General features: G+C 50.3%; 1 protein-coding gene across 13 annotated transcripts in view; it reads right to left on the bottom strand.

The window, feature by feature from the left end:
• The window catches only part of IP6K1 (inositol hexakisphosphate kinase 1), a 78,165-nt gene that overhangs the window by 18,040 nt on the left and 36,467 nt on the right, over positions 1–23,658 (bottom strand). For 9 of the 13 annotated variants that reach the window (XM_029049851.2, XM_029049841.2, XM_029049843.2 and 6 more), the window contains one exon: positions 22,609–22,667. The exons of the other annotated variants lie outside the window; for them this stretch is intronic. The gene's annotated coding sequence lies outside the window, so the exon portion shown is untranslated. The remainder of the gene's footprint in view (positions 1–22,608; positions 22,668–23,658) is intronic. 13 annotated transcript variants of the gene reach the window in all.

The raw sequence follows: 23,658 nt of genomic DNA, 5'->3' as shown, positions 1-23,658 counted from the left end.
TTATTTTTAGAGTTTACTCTCCCAAGGGCTTAATACAGTGCTCTGCACACAGTAAGCGCTCAGTAAATGCGACTGAATCAATGAGAGGATGGGCAAAAGGAAAATGCCACAAAAATAACTAACAAGATACACTTATAAGGACACGGGGACATGGGGTGAAGTGGGAAAATATTGAGGGAGCTCTGCATTCTGAATAATGCTTATCTGCACTTTTTTAATGGTATTTGTTAAGCACTTACTACGTGGCATACGCTATTTTAAGTGCTGTGGTGGGTAAGTAGGTTGGACAGGCCCTGTCCCACATGGGGCTCCCAATCTAAGTAGGAGGGAGAACAGGTATTTAATTCCTATTTTACAGTTTAGGAAACAGGCACAGAGAAGTTAAGTGACTAGCTCAAGGTTACCCAGCAAGCAATTGGCAAAGCAGGGATTAGAACCCGGGTCTTCAGACTCTCAGCTCCACGCTGTTTCTACTAGGCCACGCTGCTTCTCTTTCAGAGCAAAAAAGGAGTTTCCCCTCTTCACCACAAATGATGGAGCGAGTGCCGTCAAGACAGGCCTTTTAAGCTGGAAGCCCCACCTCCATCGCATGCCCTAAATTTAAGGAGCCAGAGAAAATGGATTTGAATCCTGGATAACTTATGGTTCTCCCCCGAGGCTGCCTGATAAAGAAAACTAAATCCAGTTTTTTAACACGGGGAGGGGGTGTGAGACATATAGGTTCTCATGGCAAGGGGGTGCAATATGAAATTAAAGTGATATACAAGTTTCCTTTGCTAGTCAGGGTTCTCCCAAACCTGGTTTTAAGAATCCAGGCTCAATGCTCAGTATTCCTCTTTGGCTACCATTCATTCATTCATTCATTCATTCAATAGTATTTATTGAGTGCTTACTAAGTGCAGAGCACTGTACTAAGCGCTTGGAACGTACAATTCGGCAACAGATAGAGACGATCCCTGCCCGGTGACGGGCTCACAGTCTAATCGGGGGAGACAGATGGCAGAGCAAAAGAGAACGAAACAAAAACATGACAACATTATCACGATAAATAAAATCAAGGGGATGTACACCCCAGTAACAAAATAAATAAGGTAATAAATAATATAGACAAATGAGCACGGTGCTGGGGGGGGGGGAGGAGCAGAGGGAAAGGGGGCTCAGCTGAGGGGAGGTGAAGGGGGAAGGGGGAGGAGCAGAGGGCGGAGGGGGAGCAGAGGGAAAAGGGGGTAGCTCAGTCTGGGAAGGCCTCTTGGAGGAGGCGAGCTCTCAGCAGGGCTTCGAAGACGGGAGGAGAGTTAGTTTGGCGGAGGTGAGGAGGGAGGGCGTTCCGGGACAGCGGGAGGACGCGGGCCAGAGGTCGACGGCGGGATAGACGCGAACGGGGGGACGGTGAGGAGGCGAGAGGCAGAGGAGCAGAGCGTACGGGGTGGGCAGTAGAAAGAGAGAAGGGAGGTGAGGTAGGAGGGGGGCGTAAACGGTTCTGAACGGCCGCGATTTTCCTGGGCCACCACCTCCCCGTTACTGGAAGCCAGCAGAGATTGAGTCTGGCATCACATCAGACTTCTCCATCACTCTATCAAGTTAAGTCTCTCAACTTCTCCGTGCCTCCATCTCCTCATCTAAAAAAGGGGGACTAAATACCAGTTCTCCCTCCCGTGAGCCCCGTCTGGGACAGAGACTGCATCTGACCTGATGATATCCTATCTGCCCCAGCGCTTAGTATAGTGATTGGCACATAGGAAGCGCTTAGCAAACGTCACGATTACTATGATTATTTTTACTGTTAGGTCAATGGCAGTACACCGTAATTCCTTAAGGAGAGGGATCGCATCTAGCAACTCTATTATATTGTACTTTCAGCACTTAGTACGGCGTTCTGCACACCGTCAGCACTCAATAAATACCGCCGATCGATTAACGGATACTCAGGGAACTGAATTCTAATGGCTTATGGTTCACTGTTAGGTTTGCCAGTAACAGTGACAAAAATCCTCTGTCTCCATAAGTTTACCGATAACACGACCTTTAGACAGGTAAAATTAAATTCTCCGTGTACTGCCACTGATCCACAGATCCGACGTCTGAAACTGGCTTAGAATGCCTGCTTGTATTCTACCACCTTGAAAGTCACCTGGGGGAAAATCCTTACTAATCCCTTTTATTCCATTTGCCTTTGGTCTTCCCGACCAAGGGTACTTTCGGCAACCTAACGTTTAGAGAAGCAGCGTGGCTCGGTGGCAAGAGCTTGGGAGTCAGAGGTCATGGGTTCGAATCCCGGCCCTGCCACTCGGCAGCGGTGCGACTGTGGGCGAGTCACTTCACTTCTCCGCGCCTCAGTGACCTCATCTGGAAAAAGGAGGGGGAAGACCGGGAGCCTCACGTGGGACCACCCGATGCCCCTGTATCTCCCCCAGCGCTTAGAACGGTGCTCTGCACATAGTAAGCGCTTAACAGATACCAACATTGTTATTATTTGGCTGGCACGGGAAACCTGTAAATGGAAATTGGGCAAGGAGAAACATTTTCGACTGGCCACAAGAGGTCATGGTTTCCAAAGCTGTAGTCCGCAGTTGAAGGAAGGGGGGAAAAAAATCCAAGGAGGAGGGGAAGGATAAGGGAAAGGGAAAGGGAAAGGGGAGGGTGATATCAATAGATGATAGGTACACAAACCCAAAGATGCTTGTGCAGGACCAGAAGCACAGGCCCGGGAGTCAGGAGGACCTGGGTTCTAGTTCCGGCTCTGCCGCGTCTGCTGTGACCTTGGGCAAGTCACGTCACTTTCATTCATTCATTCGACAGCATTTATTGAGCGCTTACTATGTGCAGAGCACTGGACTAAGCGCATGCAGTGGACATTTCGGCGAGAGAGAGAGACAATCTCTGCACACCGACGGGCTCACAGTCCAATCGGGGGAGACAGACGGACAAAAACAAGACAACCTAATCCCGATAAATAGAATCAAGGGGATGTACACCTCATTAACAAAATAAATAGGGTAATAAAAATATATACAAATGAGCACGGCGCTGAGGGGAGGGGATGAGGACCAGAGGGAAAAGGGGGCTTAAGCTGAGGGGAGGGAGCAGAGGGCGGAGGGGGAGCAGAGAGGGAGCAGAGGGAAAAGGGGAAGCTCAGTCTGGGAAGGCCTCTCGGAGGAGGTGAGCTCTCAGTAGGGCTTTGAAGAGGGGAAGAGAGTTTGGCGGAGGTGAGGAGGGAGGGCGTTCCGGGACAGCGGGAGGACGTGGGACAGAGGTCGACGGCGGGACAGGCGTGAACGGGGGACGGTGATGAGGTGAGAGAGAGGCAGCATGGCCTAGCGGCGAGAGCACGGGCTTGAGAGGCAGAGGAGGTGGGTTCCAACCCCGCCTCTGCCATATGTCTGCTGTGACTTTGGGCAAGTCACTTTAACTTCTCAGGGCCTCGGTTCCCTCATCTGTAAAATGGGGATTAAGCTTGTGAGCTCCACGTGGGACATTCTGATTACCCTGTATCTACCCCAGCGCTTAAAACGGCGCTTGGCACGTAGTAAGCGCTTAACAAATACCATAATTATTATTAGTAGCATTCTCTGTGCCTCAGTTACCTCATCTGTAAAATGGGGATTAAGACTGTGAACCTCATGTGGAAAACGGACTCTAACCTGATTAGCTTGTATCTACCCCAGCACTTAGTACAGTGCCTGGCACATACTAAACGCTAAACGAATACCAGAAAAAAAACAACCCAAAACCTGGAGCGGAGGAACATATCCTGTTTGGAGGTAGGGAGCATCTCCCTATTTCCCTGGCAATCAGGAGACCCGGGCTCTTGTCCCGGTTCTGCCTGCAGCTGGTCTATGTGGGTCAAGATCGCACATGAACTTCACGACGTGCTGCTCCCCTGCCCGCCTTCTCACTAGTTGCACTCGGTGCCCGAGCGGGAACGTGACCGACAGGGACGAGAGATGGCGAGTGGTGCTGGGCAAGCCACTGGCACTAGAATCCGTTCCTCTGCACGAGATCTCCGTCAGGACGGGAGAATAGATTGACCGCCTAGAGTGTAAGTCCCCTGGGGGCAGGGATCAGGTCCACTCATTCTATTGTACTCTCCCAAGTTCTTAGGACAGCGCTCTGCACTATGGGTCCGCCATAAACACTCGGTCGACATCTTCACCCTCATTATCAACATCATCATCGTCACCAGGACCAGCATCATTCTGAACAATTACACTACTCGGAGAAGTCCTGGAGCCGGGTCAGGGCCACACCTGGGCGTTTCTGAACCCCATGGCAGAACCCCCCATATGGTGGCTCTCTCCCCTCCTACCGTCCATTGGGAAATGGCAGCAATAGTTTGGGGAGAGTTATGTTCACGCGAACGGCAACTTCAGCATCTTTCTTCTCCCCGCTCCTCTGGAACCTGGGGTCTGCCTTCCCTTCTTCCTCCACCTAGCCGGGAGCTGAGGCAGCAGTTATGAGGGGAGAGAGTGGTATTGAGAGGGGCACGGAGATTATTAATTAGCATCCTTACCCACCCTGCGCCTGTAGACCTGCCCCACTACGTGTCTCGGACTCGCAAAGACAATTTACAAACCCGTCCCAACCTACAACCCGTCCCAACCTACAACCTGTCCCAACCTACAACTTGAGAGAAGCAGCGTGGCCTAGTGGATAGAGCATGGGTCTGGAGTCAGAAGGACCTGGGTTTTAGTCCTGACTCCACCTCTTGCCTGCTGTGTGACCTGGGGCAAGTCTCGTCACTTCTCTGGACGTCACTTCTCTGGGCCTCAGTTACCTCATCTGTAAAATGGGAATTAAGACTGTGAGCCCCTCGTGGGTCGGGGACTGTGTCCAACCTGATCACCTTGTATCAACCCCAGCGCTTAGAACAGTGCCTGGCATACAGTAAGCACTTAACAAATATATATATTAAAAAAAAAACATGCTCTAGGTGCCCGCGCACGGGATTAATCGCGGGTATTGCAAGTTTTCACGGCAGGACGACTGCCTACGTGCCCCCCAGTGTATTTCTTCTCCCAGGTTATCAGTGGCCCTTCTGACCACCCTTCCCTGGGGACAGAATGTTGCATGCAAGCCGGGGCAGGAGAGGGTGGGTTGGGCCGCTCTGGGGCTAGAAGAAGGAGGGAGAAGAGGAAGAAAAGGAGAGAAAGAGAGGAGCAGCCTCAATATGAGCAGGGCTTACCGCGGGCACCTGATGGCTCAGCAGCTACTCATTCTTTGAATGTGAGGAAACCTACCTGCATCCTAGCACAAATTGCCTAACCTGACCCACAACTTTGCCGCAAGTAACTGCAGGTCAGGTCAGATAACCTACACGCACGCTTCCTTCTCCAGTCCAGACTCCCCGGCTGCCCAGATCATTTTTCGAAAACGGTGTTCTGTGCACGTCTCCCGACTCCTCGGAATCCTCTAACAGTTGCCCATCCAATTCCCCATCCAGTAGAAACACCTCACCTTTGGTTTTAAGGCGCTCAATCAGCTCTCTCCTTCCTACCTAATTTAGCTCCTCTCAAGCCAACCTACTCACTGTGCCTCTCTCACCTCTCTCACCGTCAAACTCTTGCTCTGTCTGGAAATCCCTCTCTGTTCACATCTGCCAGACCGCTGCTTTCCCCATCTTCAAAGTCCTCCCGAAATCACATCCCCTCCAGGCAGCCTTCCCTGATTCACCTCTCATCTCCCCACCCTAATTCCGCCTCTGCTACCATTCCGGAACGTCCACATCACCTAAACCGTTTGTGCGCTCACACCTCCCCACCCACACCCACTATAACACTTAATATACATCTCTTCAAACTCAGTTGCTTCCATTTCCCTGTAATTTATTTTAGTGTCTGTCTCCCTTGATCCACTGGAAACTCCTTGAGGGCAGGGATCAGGTCTACTAACTCTACTGTAATCTCTCAAGTACTTAGCAGAGTGCTCTGCGTAGGAAGTGCTCAATTAATACTATTGATTGATGAACCTAGCAGGCAGCAGTGCAGTTGGCTAATGGTTGTGGGGTAGACCAAGTAAGCTAGCTCTGCTCATATATATAAAAGAGATGAAAAGAAATAAATAAATATATATAATTTGTTAAGGACTTACTATGTGCCAGGCACTTCGCTAAGCACTACGGTAGATACAAGCTAATCAGGTTGGACCCAATCCAGGTCCCGCACGGGGCTCACCGTCTTAATCCCCATTTAACAGTTGAGGTGACTGAGGCACAGAGAAGTGAAGTGACTTGTCCAAGGTCACACTGCAGACAAATGGTGGAGCTGGGATTAGAACCCAGGTCCTCTGACTCTCAGGCCCAGGCTCTTTCCACTAAGCCTCGCCGCTTCTCTAACGGGACGTTGCTGCGGCGGAAGCCACCTATGATGGAATGGGCTTGAATCCACTCCTTGGAGGGTGAATCCCGCTTCCCTCATCGTAGACACGACTGCAATCAACCGGTCAATTCACTCACTGACCTCACGGAGACGCCTTACCCCACCGAACGGAACTGTTCACCAGCCCCGAAGGCCTTGGAAAGATTGGGATAATAACGGTATTTGGGCCGTGACAGGCAATCACCCCTCGGAACTCCAGAAAACATAAGGGCAGGTTCATCTCCTGAATGACCTGAAAACTGGAGCTCGGCTTGGGAAGAAGTCCAGCATTAGTTTGTCCTGGAGATACGTAGTCTGGGACGGGGGAAGACCAGGACTCGAGTGGATCAATGTCCCAAGCTTGGCACGAGAGAGAGAACTGCATCCGCTTCTCAGACTAGGCGACCTTGATGGTCAGTTTCTTACCAGCACGATCTTGGGCACATTGCCGGCGTGCTTGGTCTGTCCATCGTCACCTGCTTGGGCTAGAAGTATTTGCCAATCTGGATGTTTTAATAATAATAATAACTATGTTGGTATTTGTTAAGCGCTTACTACGTGCAGAGCACCGTTCTAAGCTCTGGGGGAGATACGGGGTAATCAGGTTGTCCCACATGAGGCTCACAGTCTTCATCCCCATTTGACAGATGAGGTCACTGAGGCACAGAGAAGTTAAGTAACTTGCCCACAGTCACACAGCTTTAGGTGGCAGGGCTGGGATTCGAACCCATGACCTCTGTATTCGGCCCCTGTTCTGAATGACTAGTGCCGACTGCCTTCCGGGTGGATCAGACAGGCAACTCCAAGCCTGCAGCGGCTAGGGGACTCCTGTGACCCCTAAACCTGGCTCCACCAGTTGTCTGCTGTGTGACCTAGGGCAAGTCACTTCACTTCTCTGGCCCTCCTTTACCTCATCTGTAAAATGGGGTTTAAGACTGTGACCCCATATGGGACGGGGGGGCTGGGTCCAACCTGATTACCTCGTATCTGCCCCGGTGCTTAGAACAGTGCTTGGCACATAGTAAGCGCTTAACAAATATCATTAGTAGTAGTAGTAGTAGTAGTCGTAATGGTAATAACAGTATTTAGTAAGCGTTTACTGTCTGCAGAGCACTGTACTAAGAGCTGGGAAAGAATACACAGATGGGAATTAGACAAGGTCCGGGTCACCTTGTAATACGTTTTCTCTTCGGGACTAACTGTGGGTTCTGCGGGTTTCCAGACCGGCCCAGATTTTGAAAGTAAGGGATTTTGAAGCCTCCCTTTAGAGGCTGAGCCAAGAGAAGGATGAGCTGTGGCTCCCCTTGAGGTCCAGGGCTCAGCGTTTGAGAAGGACCCCGGTGCTCCTTTACTGTAATTGCCCAGAGCGCCCTAGATGAAGTCCAGACACCTTTTTGGAGAAGATCAGTCTAGACCTGGAAATATTTCACTTGAAGCCGGCCACGGTGTGGTTCAGGTCCTTTAGATGAAAGACACGGAGGCATTCCTCATTAGCCAATCATCCAGCTAAACAATAACGTAAAACCCGGGCTTTCTGAACCAGGCACTCACTGGGCAGGAGCGAGCCCCAAGCAAAATGGGGACTGAGACTGCGAGTCCCACATGGGACGGGGACTGTGTCCAACCCGAGTTGCTTATATCCACCCCAGAGCTTAGTACAGTGCCTGGCACATAGTAAGTGCTTAACAAAATGCCACGATAATACTAATTATCATTATCGTACTTAAAAAGGGATCAGAGTTGGCCTGGAAACATTCAGAACGGACAGGGGCGTGGAGGACGGTGTCATCCATGTCCAGGGTGTGTGGCCAGTTCTTAGGCAATGCTGGGGGGGGGGAGGGGGCGGCCCTTGCTTTCAAAGTCACCACCTTGAATTTTCCAATGGCTTTGTGCAAATTGAGCTCCCCAAAGCACAAGATAAGTTAGAGGGCCACCTCATTTTTGAGGGATGAAGGACAGAGAGCAATAGAAAGCTCCCCTCTCTAAAGCTCACATGGCCCCTATTATTGTTGTTGTTATTGTATTTAAGTGCTATGTGTCAAGCCCTGCTGTAAACCCTGGGGTATATCCAAGTTAATAATAATAATAATAATAATAATGCTGGTATTTAAGCGCTTACTATGTGCCGAGCACTGTTCTAAGCGCTGGGATAGATACGAGGTCATCGGGTTGTCCCACGTGAGGCTCACAGACTTAATCCCCATTTTCCAGATGAGGGAGCTGAGGCCCAGAGAAGTGAAGTGACTTGCCCAAAGTCACACAGCTGTCAGGTGGCGGAGCTGGGATTCGAACCCACGACCTCTGACTCCTAAGCCCGGGCTCTTTCCACTGAGCCACGCTGCGTCTCTGGTCGGACACAGACCCCTGTCCCAGCTGGGGCTCACGGCCTTAGTAGGAGGGAGAAGAGATATTTAATCCCCGTTTTACAGCTGAGGAAACTGGGGCCCAGGGAAGCTACTTGATTTGCCCAAGGTCACAGAGCCAGCAAGTGGCAGATCCGGTACTAGAACCCAAGTCCTGCGACTCCCAGGCCCATGCTCTTTCCACTAGGCCATGCCGTTTCTCAGCCTCTACTAACCATTTTCCAACATCGTGGGCCTTCAGGGTAGGCAGAAGCGAGTGGTGGTCATGGATATTTTGATCAGTAGGCATTATTTATGACCACCCAATATGCCTCAGGGAGATTAGTAGATAGGCCGCTAGAGGAGAAGGGCAAAATGGCCGGTGTTCATGATATACGTTGTTGCCAATGACATAAGAGGAAGAGGCAAGGAGGTCCTGACGGAGAAGCAGCGTGGCTTAATAAGAGCCCGGGCTTGGGAGTCAGAGGTCGAGGGTTCTAATCCCGGCTCCCCCACTTGGACAAGTCACTTAACTTCTATGTGCCTCAGTTACCTCGTCTGTAAAATGGGGATTAAGACTGTGAGCCCCACCTGTTCACCTTGTACCCCCCAGCACTTAGAACAGTGCTTTGCACATAGTAAGCGCTTAACAAATACCATCATTATTATTATTATTAACTTCTCTGTGCCTCAGTTACCTCATCTGTAAAATGGGGATTTAAGACCGTGAGCCCCACATAGGACAACGTGATTACCTCGTATCTACCTCATCGCTTAGAACAGTGCTTGGCCCATAGTAAGCGCTTAACAGATATCATTATTTATTATTATCATTATTAAATGCAAGTTATTAAACAAGAGCGAGACCAGGACCCCCTATAATAGCAGTCTTAGAAATGCCGTCAATTCTCCAAGGGTATACAGATATACCGAGTCTCAGGGCAGTGATGATAATGACGATGACGATGGCATTTGTTCAGCCCTTACTATGTGCCAAGCACTGTGAGACGAAGGTGCAGATCCCGTTTAGATCCAGGAAAAACCGGGGATCCCGCTGGGAGAGGTGGACTCTATACCGAAGGGCAAAGGAGTGTTGGCGGAGGGGGACATTAGGGGAGGTCAGGGGAGGAAGCTACCTGGAGGGAAACTAATAGAGGGACTCGCTAGGTTGGACGCTCCTTGATGTCAGGGATGTGTCCATCTGCTCTACTGCACTCTCCCAAGAATTTAGCACAACGCTCCGAACAGAGTAAGCGCTCGATAAATACCACCGCTTGATCGACTGATCCACCAGGACATCTGAGGGGCCAACGGGGAAGCTGGTGGATGTGCAAATCGGCAAAATAGCAAAACACAAGCATGCAAATGTCTCCACACTATCTAAGCAGTAAGGCCCAGTGGTCAGAGCAGGAGCCTGGGAGTCAGGAGGACCTAGGTTCTAATGCCGGCTCCACAACCTGTCTGCCACGTGACCTTGGGCAAGTCGCTCTGCTTCCCTGGGCCTCAGTTACCTCATCTGTAAAATGGGGATTAAGACGGTGAGCCCCACGTGGGACGGGGACTGCGTCCAACCAGATTATCTTGTATCTGCCCAGCACTCTGTACAGTGTCTGGCACATAGCAAGCGCTTAACAAGCACCAGAAAGAAAGGAAAAAAACACAAACTAGGTGAAATAGAAGGCTTGGTGGTTCCTAAAGAGTTTGATTTAATTAGCATCTCAGAGACTTGGTGGAGGGAGGAAAACCAAATGGGATACACAGTGCTGCCAAGCTATAAACTCTGGTATGGAAACGTGGGTGGAACGTGACACTATATGCAGGGGACAACAAGCAGTAATGATTTTTAGAAGTGGTTCATGGAATCCCTCTGGATGGAAACTGCAAGCCACCAAAAATTCAGAGTGAGGAATGTTTGAAAAACCATCTGAGCAGGATGGGGTAAAATGACCAGGCAATATAAGACGATTTGGGGGGGAACTGTCAAAGTGGTCAGGCAGTAATAGTGGAGCCTTCAATTATCCCCACATGGATTGGATTGGCTGAATAATGTATCAGGAAGAGAAGTGGAGGTAAACGTTTTTGGATGGGATAAAGACATTTCTGGAACCCACATAGAAAGATAATACAGGCTTTCCTTGCCAACCCTGGTTTTTCCAACCACAGTTTCGTTTCTCCCACGCTTGTTTTTCTGTGTACCATTTTGGTTACCATGGTGTGCCGTTTTTAGGAACCACAGTTTTCCACAGCCATAGATGTCTTGCTACCTCCCACGATGAGATCACGTTGTGCTTCTCCATCACTGTATCGATAGTTCATTAGCATTATACGTGGAACGACTTTAGGGTTGCATCTTCCTCCGCCATTTGTATCTGGGTTGGGTCTGTCGGACTCCCCCATTTGATTGGAAGCTCCTTGAGGGCAGGGACCAGGGCTCTCACTCCACCGTACTGTCCCGAGTGCTCAGTAGAGCGCTCAACCCACAGTAGGTGCTCCAGAAATGCTATTCATTGATTATAATTGCTTAAAAGTTCACTGCGACTGTTAGTGCTCTGGGTAATACTAACGAACTTCCAATTTAGCGACTGAGAAGCCCAAAAGGAACCTCGGGCAGTGCTAAAGGTCAGAGGTTACAAGCAGTGTGGCCTAGTGGATAGAGCACGGGCCTGGGAGTCAAAAGGACCTGGGCTCCTCATCGGCTGTGTGATCTTGGGCACGTCGCTTCATTTCCCCCTGCCTCAGTTACCTCATCCATAAAATGGGGATTAAGACCCTGAAACCCAGGTGGGACAGGGATTGTGTCCGACCCGATGAGCCTGTATCTACCTCAGCACTTAGTACACAGTAAGTGCTCAGTGACCACCAGAAGTCAAAAGAAACCCTGCTCGAGTGGCTAGAAACAGAGCTCGGAATGAACTTCCCAGTCCCTAGCTCCCTTCATTTGGAGAACCGTCAGTCTTTCCACGTGCCTTTTTCAGAAACCTCACCCCTGCAACTGACAAGGGAAACCTTTACACTGGTTTGAACTCTGAGTAGCGGGTAGGGCCTGACGCAAGAGGTAGATGTGCGATAGCCATTCAGCTTGTGACCGTCATGTGACCTGACTTCATATTCTTGCTGGGGTAGTGTGGGAAAGTGGCGAAGACTCCTTACCCCCTCAAAAAAAAACCCCAAAACCCCAACAATATTTAATTTTAGAAAAGGGAACTATACACTCTTCTTGCCTCCAACCCTGAGTTCATACTGCTCCTCCAGTCTACAACACCCCCCACCGCCAGCCCCGCCCTCCCCACTCACCCGACCCGCCGGATGCCGGCTCTCTCCATCTTTAAATCCCCTTCTAAAACCCCACCTCCTCCAGGAAGCCTTCGCTAAATAATTCACAGCACCTCTGCCTTGGAAGACCAACGCCGCCCTTGGCACTTGAGTCCTCGGCCTATGTGGATATTTTTTTAATTTTATTCACATATTATTTCTCTATTTGTTTAGACATGAAATGCACTCTCGCATATACGGATACGTTTATACGTTCAATACGTTTGCTCAGCTTCCACTAGCTGTTCTTTCTCCGTCTTTATAGCGGTAAACCTTTTTGATCAACCCCCTACCCCCCGGCCCACATCAGATTGCCTCCATCAGCCCCCTTCTGACTGCTAGGCACCACGATAAACTCCCTGAGGGCAGAGAATATGAGTCTTGCTACTGCTGTAGTCTTTCAAGCATTTAGTACGGTGCCTAGCACGCGGAAGGCGGGGCCAACCAACACTAACTGATGATTACCAATAAAAAAAAAGTTCACTTTACAGAAAAACTGAAAGGGAGGTTGTTAGACACCATTTTAAAGGCCGGAGAAACAGGTTTGCCCTAGAATCCAGAAAACAAAGGGACCACACAGAAACCCTGCATGGCTGGCAAGGTAAACAGAGAATCGGAGGAGGGGGGAAAAGCACCCTTTACAAAAATGAGAATGAAAAAAATCCACAGAGAGTGGCAGGTCAGCTACAAATAGGAAGCCAGGTCAAAAAGGGATTCGAAGAGGACGTCAAAATGTACAATGAATAACGTCTCAGATATATCAAAAGCAAGAAGCCAGATGAGGATCAGCGGGGACCACTTGATCATGCTGTCAACGATGAAGAGGGCACAGTCAAGTGGCCCAGGTTTCTAAATTCAGTCTTTGAAGAGGAAGGTGTTAGAGACGTTACCACACTTGAATGGATCTAGGTGAGACTAGATCCAACGGTAGTGATCACACAATGGTTGAAACCAGATCGATAACCTAGATGTGGTACGCAGTATTCTGTCTTTCCACATTATGTGTGGCCTAGTGGAAAGGGCAAAGGCCTTGGAGCCCGAGGACCTGGGTTCTAATCCAGCTCTGCCACATGCCTGCTGTGTAAGCTTGGGCAAGTCACTTCACTGGGTCTCAATTAACTCATCTGTAAAACGGGGACTAAAACTACTCTCTCAGACTGTGAGCTGCACATGTCCACCCGATTAACCTGTATCTGTCCCAGCACTCGGAACAGGGCTTGACGTACAGTAACCGCTTTACAAATTCCCTTACTATTACTATTATGTATTTTGTCCTAACCTAATAAAGCCTTCCTCATGAGCCCAGCACCAATTTCCCAGCCCCCGTTTTAAACTGTGAGCCCCGAGGGCCAGAGTCTCTCGTTCATCCTTTATGGGATCCTTTCCCAATGCTTAGCACAGTACTTTGCACAGAGCAAATGCTCGATAAACACCATTGTGTGAAGGAAGGATGTAAATAACTAACTTGGCCTGGATGGCACCCATCCAAGAGTTCCATAGGAACTTGGAGGGGAAGTTATGGAATATCTGGAAAGGAGTGTGCAACCTATTGTTAAGGTCACTCTACCGGAAGTCTGGCAGATCAGCAGTGAAAAACAACTCCCGCCTATTCTTAAGAAGGGTTCCAGAGGTGATTCTGGATGTTACTGACTGGCGAGTCTGACTTCTATAACTGTTAGACTCTATAATTAAGTCTAAGGTCAATGAGCACTTAGAAAAATACAGCGCCTAGGGGAAAAAACATGATTCCTCTGAGAAATTTCTTTAAGAAACAAACCGTGCCTCCCAAATCTCCTGGAGTTCTTTGAGGGGATAGAGGGGAGTGGATATATGAAGATTTCCCGAAGGCTTTCGACAAGGTTCCGTATTAAAAAGTCTTAAAAAAAAATCCTTAGCAATCATGGGATTGGAGGGAATGTTCCGTCATGGATAGAAAATTGGCTAAAAGCTAAGAAACAAAGGGTAGGGATTAAACAGCCACTCTTCAGGATGGAGAGGTGCAAAAAAAAAAAAAAAAAATAGGGGCGGCCCCCAGGGACTGGTGCTAGGACAGGTTTTGGTTCACCTTTTTTTTTTTTTTTTTTTAAACAAATGACGCGTAACAGGGAGCGTGCAATGAAATCCCCAGGTTTGCCAATGCACCTAAGCTCTTCCAGGTGGCGAAACATGACGCGGACAGAGATAAAATAGAAGATCTCACAAAACTGGGTGGGTAGGCTGAAAAAGGGCAGGTGAGCTTTAAGGTGAGCAAGCGCAAGGTAACGAATGCACCGCGGGAAACGAATCCAAGTTACAACTCCAGGCTGATGGGCTCGGAGCTAAAAGTCGTGACTCGGGGGAAAAAAACCCCAAATTTTAGACATCGCTGATTGTCCTTTTGCCTCGTTAGTTCAATGGATGGCAGGAGCACAGAGGGCCAACTAAATGCCTGGCCTGGAATATGAAAGGTAGAGTTTTGCCACTACATAAAACCACGGTTCGCCCACATATACTAGGAAGGAACAGCCACCAAAATCATTGCGTGTGTGTGTGTGTGTTGGGGGTGGGGCGGGAGGGGAGAGATGAGGGGACGGGATAGACTGAAAAGGTTAGGGTTCTTCAGAGTGGAAAGCCAAAAGCAGAGAGAGGATATGAATGAAGTCAATAAAGTCATAAAGGTTTTGGACGGGGTGAACACAGAATTGTTGACCAAATCCTAAAATAACAGGATGAGGAAGCAAGCACTGAAGCTTAAAGGTGGTAGGTGCAAAACAAGCAAAAAGGGAAACACTTCTTCAGTGGGTGGTAAGCCTATGGAATCTATTTCCGTCGGAAACCGTGCAGGCAGCAACTATCAATAGATGCGAAGCGAGGGGCTGGGACCAACTCACAGGGGAGCAGTCAGCAGCACGGCACAGTGGGTAGAGCCCGGGCCTGGGAGTCAGAGAATCATGGATTCTAACTCCGGCTCTGCCACTCGTCTGCCGTGTGACCCTGGGAGAGTCACTTGGCTATGCCTCAGTTCTCTCATCTGTAAAATGGGGATGAAGACTGTGAGCCCCATGTGGGACAGGGACCGTGTCCAACCTGATCCGCTTGCCTTCGCTCCAGCCCTCAGTACAGTACCTGGCACATAGTAAGTGGTATTTGTTAAGCGCTTACTATGTGCAAAGCACTGTTCTAAGCGCTGGGGGGATACAAGGCGATCAGGTTGTCCCACGTGGGGCTCACAGTCTTCATCCCCATTTGACAAATAAGGTAACTGAGACACAGAGAAGTTAAGTGACTTGCCCAAAGTCACACAGCTGGCAAGCGGCAGAGCCGGGATTCAAACCCATGACCTCTGACTCCCAAGCCCGGCTCTTTCCACTGAGCCACGCTTAACCAATACCACAGTCGTTGTTACTATTATTATTATTATAGTTGGGTTACTAGAAAGAAAGCTGGAGATTGAGGGAGAGGAGTTAGGGATATTAGAAGGTAACCTTTCTAACAGCAGCATATGGGTCAAGGAGAGCAACCACCAAGTTGCCGCTTCTTGGAGATACAGATCATTGGGCCGAATGCCCCTTTGGTCTGACCCCCAAAATGCATTTCTTTATGTTCTTAGAGCAGCCAAAACATCTTCTGTTGATACAGGGAGTCCTCAGACTCAAGACGCAATCAATTTCTGAAGACCTCAATTTGAAATGCAAGTCACATTCAATTTTCCCATAAGGGACGAGGTCATAAGTGGGGGATGGGGTCCCCGGGCACACTTATTTTTACCAAAATTCCCTCAAATTGTGTCCTCAGTTGATTAAAGCTGAGTAATACAGCTGCCTTAATGTATTTTACATCGCGAATAGCAATCGCTGACAATAAAATCACGCTGAGAGTTCAAAATACAGTACATAAAAGAAATGTAATAGTCTGGCACTGTAAAATGTCCGTTTCTTCTACCTACAAATGATCTAAAACAGGGAAAGTTTAAACCCTCTATTTTCTTTTTTTTTTTTTAACCAAAAAATGGGTTCACGGGGAGAGAGCGTGAGAGAGAAAGCAAGAGTGCAAGGGAGTGGAAGGGCGAGAGAACACTTTATTCCTGGTTGTTTTTATGGAGGAAGGAAGGGTGCCACGGGTGATAGTGGGCACCTTTGTAGAACACCAAGGGTTCACATTCAACAAATTTGGTCCAAACACTGCTACTTAGGTGTTACCTTTACCACTTGCATCAAGTCTTTGCTTGCCTGTTCTCTTGGTTCATTCATTCATTCAATAGTATTTATTGCAGAGCACTGTACTAAGCGCTTGGATTTTGTTATTTTGTTAATGAATTGTACATCGCCTTGATTCTATTTAGTTGCCATTGTTTTTACGAGATGTTCTTCCCCTTGACTCTATTTATTGCCATTGTTCTTGTCTGTCTGTCTCCCCCGATCAGAGCAGAGCACTGTACTAAGCGCTTGGATTTTGTTATTTTGTTAATGAATTGTACATCGCCTCGATTCTATTTAGTTGCCATTGTTTTTACGAGATGTTCTTCCCCTTGACTCTATTTATTGCCATTGTTCTTGTCTGTCTCCCCCGATCAGACTGTAAGCCCGTCAAACGGCAGGGACTGTCTCAATCTGTTGCCGACTTGTTCATTCCAAGCGCTTAGTACAGTGCTCTGCACATAGTAAGCGCTCAATAAATACTATTGAATGAATGAATGAATGTACAATTTGGCAACAGATAGAGCCAATCCCTGCCCAATGACGGGCTCACAGTCTAAACGGGGGAGACAGACAGCAGAGCAAAACAGAACCAAACAAAAACAAGACAACATTATCAAGGTAAATAGAATCAAGGGGACGTACACCTCATTAACAAAATAAATAGGGTAATAAATAATATATACAAATGAGCACAGTGCTGAGGGGAGGGGAAGGGGGAGTAGCAGAGAGTGGTGGGGAGGGAAGGGGGAGCAGAGGGAAAGGGGGGGGGGGATCAGTCTGGGAAGGCTTCTTGGAGGTGAGCTCTCAGTAGGGCTTTGAAGAGGGGAAGAGAGTTAGTTTGGCGGACGTGAGGAGGGAGGGGTTCCAGGACAGCGGTAGGACGTGGGCCAGAGGTCGACGGCGGGATAGGTGTGGACGGGGGACAGTGAGGAGGTGAGCGGCAGAAGAGTGGAGTGCACGGGCGGGCAGTAGAAAGAGAGAAGGGAGGTGAGGTAGGAGGGGGCAGGCCGGGCACGCGGCTGGAGGGGAAAGGGTGTGGGGAGAAGGGAAGTAGAACGTGTGGGGTAAGTTTCAGGGGGTGGACTGGGGAGAAGAATTTGTGGACCTAAACCCCTTGTACGTGGGTGGCGAGGGTGGGGAGATGGAGTCTGGGAAGCAACTGCTTTAAGTGAATTGCCTCCTCTCCTGAAGAGAGCCCACTTGACACAGGGAAAAGAGGTCGGAGGAACCAGACTGCAGTCCGCTCAGTCATCAATCAATCAATCTTCCAGTCCCCTTACCCTATCCCACCCCATCCAGCCCTGGGCCGAGGAGGTGGTGCAGGGGAATGGAGCGGGCAGGCTCAAGGAATGCATACTTTACTAGCCGGGGGTTACGTCGACGTAAACACGGAGGTGTCGTACGGGCACTCGGAACTTAGACGGTCATAAATAGGTCCACATTCTACCCAGCAGATCAAATAACCGGTAGTTCGGGCTGAAGAAATTCGTGTGTGAAAAGCTCAGCGCACTCCTGCCTCAACGCTCCAGGGGTCGGAGTCGAGGGGGCTGGCTGTCGCACGGGAGTCCCCGCTTCGTTTGGCTCTGACGAGGGTGGGAAGGGAGAGGGGACCCAATGGGAAGGATCGAGTATGTCCTTCACGACCGTTGGTGGGCTTGCAGGTCAGGGGATTTTGGAAAGTGCTCCCGGCTGCTTCCCCTAGGAAGTAGCCCTCTAGACTGGAAGCTCCCTGTGGGCAGGGAACATGACAACTGACTGTTATACAGTACTCTCCCTGGCTCTTAGTACAGCGCTCTGCACGCAGTAAGTGCTCACTGAATATGACCGGTTGGTTGACGGATTGATCGATCGAATGGATGCCACGGAACTACAGGGCACACACACGGGTGATAGGCGGGCTCCAGAAACAAGGATGAGGTACCGACTTGGGACCTTCCAACCACCCTCCTTGCCTACTCCAGATTCTGGATCCAGCTTTCAGAGTTGGAAGGTTGTAACGTGGCAAGCATCCCTTCAACTTGGGAGGTCTCCTCCTAAAAACCTCTCTGCTGGGCAGGGGAGGACTGCCGACTCCGGCAACGGACCTCCCGAGGCAGGGGAGCCAGAAGTTTGACTTGAGAAGGAAATGACTGCCTGATCGTCATCTGTCTACCGCTGCGGTCCGGCACGTGCTGCGTGAGAGACTTCACCGGACTCTCCGTTCTGCAGTGACGCGTGTTTTGGCTGAGAAGCTGTTAGGGGGTGTTCATCTGACCACCTGAGCCTGCTTGGACACAGCACATTGTGGCGTCGGGAGAGACGGTCTGCGTGCACGTGCACGGTAGGCGTGGCGGCTACTACAACCTGAGTTTTCCTCCCGGTGGAGAAGCAGCCCCTGAAGTTACGGAGGGCACCTCATACTCCGCAGGTGGTGGAAGCAGTTCTCTAGGATGGGAGGCGGAGGGAGATGTGGACCCCTCCCACCTCCCCCTGACTCCCCCCACATCCCCAGTGGAGGAGCAGGGAGGCGGTCTAGACCCAGACTATCTCAACATCCTCCCCTCACCCCCAGCCGGGGTGTCACCAGGGAGGACAGAGAAGGACCGGCTGGCTACCGGAGGGGCACGCTCATGAGCTTGGTTGATCTCTTTCTGGGCGGTGCCACGGGAGCAAGGCCAAAGTAGCCGGGCGGGTCTCCAACTAGGCCTAAAATGAATCAGGTAGGGAGAAGAAGAAGAAAAACACACAAACCCCCCTCCCCCCCCAAAAAATCCATGAGAGGACTGTTGGAGACGGTGCAGGAGAAATGTTAATCCGCTGGAGGCACTTGATTTCGGAAAGATCCGCAATCCATACTTAGCCCCTGTCAAGGAGGACTGAGAGCCCCGTGAAGGAGTGCAGGACAAGCCTCTAGCCAGGAAAAAAGCTACCCCACTTACCCTTTAAAAGAGAGCGGAGGGCAAGGCAAGAGCCTGAGGAAGGTCATGTGACACCACAGCCAGGACAGTGCACTGCACTGTCAATAGCGCTATGGCAACTCCATGGGCTACACTGTAGCACCCAAGGTAACAGCAGCCATTAGCCACCAGGCAAGAGGAGGCCCCAGTACCTCTTGGAAACTAAAAGTGTCAGGTGCCTTCTCTCTCACCGGCTTTTGGTCTACCTCTCTGTTAAAGAGCCCCACTTCCTTCACAAAAGCAGGAGGGGGCTCCCTGAGCGAAAGAAGAGCAGGTCCGGCCCACCTCTTGGCTTGTCTGCAGGGCAGCGGGCCCAACTGGCCTAAGCCATCTCCCCTCTCCGCCCCTCCCCCAACCCTCACCTGAGGGGGAAAGGTCTTCCCTGCGACTTAAGTGAAGAGACTGTGTTCCGAGGGGGTCCTGCCTAAGGGCGATTAGGCACCCTCTCCCAACGGCAGCAAGGAAAAGTGGGGCAAAATCTGGCCTGGGCCCAGGTCTACAGCCAAACTTCACGGAGGTGAGGCACAGAAGACCCTGTGGCCTTTTGTGTGCGAGTCGTTTTTTTGGTCTTTCGGTCCCGACTCCAAAGAACACACTGGGGAGAGGACTCCCCCAGCAAGGCCAGCGGAAGGTGGGGTCTCTAAGGAGCCACAGGAAACCTAAGAAAGAGGCACTCCCCTAGTCCTGCAAGTTTCAGCAAGAAGGACGGAAGGTAGGAGGGAGGGAGGTCAACCCCTCCCAGGGCGGAGATGTAGAGGGTAGGCAGGAGCGCTACGTCGCCGCCTCTTACCGGCCCGGGTGGAAAAGCCTTCCATGGGGTAGGTCCCTCTGGTCTTTGGAGTAAAGTGGCAGGAGAAACACTGATGGGAAGAGGGGCTGGCTTCCCTGGGGCCATAGGAGGGGCAGTCTGATCTCCTTCTGAGAAAGCGATCTTCTCTCCAGGAGGCATCCAGCCAGGAGCGGCTACCAAAGTGATCATCTGACGTACGCCTTATTCCCCACTGGACGGCAGATGGTTTCTCCGTGTTACTTTAGGAACTGGTTCGCTTGCTCCCGGCACCAACGGCACCATTTTGAACAACGTCTCTGTCTGTACTGTAGGGTAAGCTAGTTTGAGAGGGGCCTGAGTTGCCCCAATGTATGATAGAGGGGGTGAAGGGCAGACAGGTGAGTCATCCAGTCAGGTTCAGGTTCCCCTAGATCGGAGTGTCAGCTGGCCCACAAATCCCCGCTCAATCTCCCTGTGTTTCCTCCGAAGGTCAGAAGGAAACGGGGAAAACTCCATCTCTCGGGGCAGAGCCAACAGGGATCTCTGGCTATAACACTCGCTAAATCAGAGGCTCCTTGAGGGCAGGGATCATGTCTACTTATTCTAATGCATGTTCTCAGGTGCTTCGTACACTGCTCTGCACCCAGTAAGCGGCCAATCATCCGTGGATTCTAAACGTCTCACGTGTCCGACAGAAAGGAAAAGGGAAGTTTCCTAAGCAGGGGACGACTCCCCTCTGTTCCAACCTTGGCACGGGGTGATCGGGTAGCGACCCCACCTGCCACAGTTGAAATAAGACCTCAGGGTGGTCAGGGAAGGGCAGCGGGGCAAGGGACTGTCCCCTAAATCGTCGAGGGTGGAGCAGCCAGGAGGAGCAGAAAGAAAGGTAGATCCCAGTCAGTGGGACCTGAGACCTTCCAGCTATTGCTTGCAGGGGGGGCAAAGGGTGGGAAGCAGAAGGTTCTGTGGCAACCTGACTGGAAAACAGTCCTTTGGGAACAAAGAGGAAGAAAGGTCCCACTACTTGATGAGTGAGGCTCCCCTGAAACCACTAGGAGGAAGAGGACGGAGCAGCGTGGAAGGCAGTGTGGCCCGGTGGATAGAGTGAGGCGCTGGGAGTCGGGAGACCTGGGTTCTGAGCCCAGCTCTGCCACTGGCCTGCAGCAAGTCATTTCCCCTCTCTGGGCCTCAATTTCTTCATCTGAAAAATGAGGCTCAGATTCTTGCTCTCCTTACCTCTTAGACTATGAGCCCCAAGTGGGACAGAGACTCTGTCTGATCTGAGAGCCCTGTATCTATCTCAGCACTCAGCACAGTGCTCGGCCCATGAAAAGCACTTAATAAATACCACAACCAACTCACCTAACTCTGCGCACGGTAAGCACTCGATAAACACCCCTGACTGATAATCTGGATAGCCTTTGAAGGGAAAAGGGAGCCATCGCCAATCAATCGGATTTACTGAGCACTTCCTGTGTGCAGAGCACTATGCTAAGTGCTTGGAAGAGTACCATATAACAGAGTCGGTAGACTTGCTTCCTGCCCACAACGAGCTGACAATCTAGAAGGGCCACTGGTTTCCAGAGGAAACTCCCTCCTCGGTCAAGCGTCACCACACACGGAGGCGCTGGAGACGGAAGGAGAATGAGCACAGATCCCAGGTGCTGGAATCCAGGAGGCAGGATGATTTGTTTATATTAATGTCTATCTCCCCCTCTAGACTGTAAGCTCGTTGTGGGCAGGGCACGCGTCTCCCAACTCTGTTGGACTGTACTCTCCCAACTGCTTAGGGCAGTGCTGTCTGCCCACGGAAAGCGCTACCAGCCCAGGACCTAAACTTACCCAAGAAGAAAACCTCTAAGGACTGTCCTTATGCATGAAGAGGTTGCCTCCTCGGAGAGTGCGCCAAGCTAACCATTTTGGACGGGAAACTGGAAGGGGAGAAGGAGGAGGAAGAAGAGGGGGAGGAGGAGGAGGAGTAAGGGAGTGTCCCTCGTTCCACCAAGCGCGCCATAAACCGACAGTCCTTGAAACAGCGTGTTAGAAGGTAAAGATTATTGTCCCCAATTTACAGCCGGGAAACTTGATGCACAGCGAGGCTTACACCTTGCACAAGGTCGCTCGGTAAACTGACCGGGATCACCCAACAATACCACGGAGGAATTGAGATCGAAATACTCAGCTCCTGGGTCTTGGCCCACAAAATAAGCACTTTGACTCGCCACTGGAAGGACCTTTCTTCCCTGAACAGCATGCACAAAATTCCCCTTCCAGGTCATACATTCCACTGCTAAAAATAGCCCATTCGCCTCAGTGCAGACCCTAAATCTGCCTCAGCTATGAGCCCGGTGAAGGCAGAGGGCCTATTTAGATGCGGTCCTGAATGCGATGGTTGTTCCACAGCTCCACCGAGGGCAGCGCAGCCTAGGACTGGGAGTCAGGACACCCAGGTTCTAGTCCTGGCTCCACCACTCGCCTGCTGGGTGACCTCGGGCAAGTCACTTCCCTTCCCTGAGCCTCAGTTTCCTCATCCATTAAATGGGGGTAAAAAAACCCCCGTTCCTCCCTCCCTCCGACTGACGGATCTGTCGATCTTGAATCCACCCCATCTCTCTCACCCCAGCGCTGGGCACAGAGTCCACGCTTACTGAATACCTCCTTCATTCTAAAATTTGACCAGAATACCAAAGAAATGGGGATAAACTGCAGTTTTCCTACCATTGGAAGATGAAAGTGAAGGTCTGGACCCAAATTTAGGTATATTCGGCCAGGAGAAGCTGGAAGAAGTAAATAAAACTATTAGGAGACCACTTTCCAAACATAAAATGTTATTCTTCTATAGGGGATACTCATTACAAGTAACGACAACAATACTTCACCTGTCACTGCAAATCACTCTTCCCAAATGACTTATACTGTTTTGGGGTAATTCTGCTGATACCTAGACACACTTGGAGCCGGAGTGTTTGCAAAATTACCAGACCTTGAGGGAAACTGGAGAGTGACTGAAAAACCCAAGTTGGTAGCTTGAGACATGGCAATCACACACTCGCCACTCCTACACAAAAATGTGTTGTTTGTCCCTCTGGGAGTAGATGTTTGGCCAATTCTCAATTTCCTTGGAAATATCCAGTCAGATATGCCCAATGATGACATTTGCCCATAGCACACTCTGTCCATTTGGCCAGTTTTACTACATGGAATCCAAAATGACTTTAGTGGATCCACTGTCTCTGGACACGTTAAAATACTGTATAAACACCATTTCCATTTATTTTTTTTGCATTCCAGTTTCAACCACAGTGACCTGAAATGGAAAAACATTCGCCCAAGGAATTAGAGAAATTACCAACTCTGAAAGGGCAGCATTCTAAAGGCACATGGAAGCGCCCTTTATACAAGGCGCCTGTGGAACTTTCATGGAAACTTTTCTGGACCCTTTCAATCGACACGAAGGCAAGCCACCTAGAAGTCAGTAGGGTCTAGGAGGATCAGCTCAGAAGATACTTTTATTTAACTCTGCCTGCATCTGCCACCGACATGTCCTTGCTTGAGTTACTAAATGCTGCATGCCGTATTTATAAGCCGCTTCCACCTTCCCTCCCTTCATCTTGTTCTACAGGTTCACTCCTGCATGCCCCCTGGAGACACATTCCCAAAGCATCCCAGGACAGGGCATGAATGTTGGTTGTTGCACAGAGGTGTTGCTCCACAGTAAAGTTGGGAGAGGTTCCTCCTCCTCACTTTCTAAGGTCACCAGTGACCTCC

Source organism: Ornithorhynchus anatinus, chromosome X1, assembly GCF_004115215.2.
Source record: "Ornithorhynchus anatinus isolate Pmale09 chromosome X1, mOrnAna1.pri.v4, whole genome shotgun sequence".
Classification (NCBI taxonomy): Eukaryota; Metazoa; Chordata; class Mammalia; order Monotremata; family Ornithorhynchidae; genus Ornithorhynchus; species Ornithorhynchus anatinus.
This window is presented reverse-complemented; position numbering and strand designations above follow the sequence as displayed.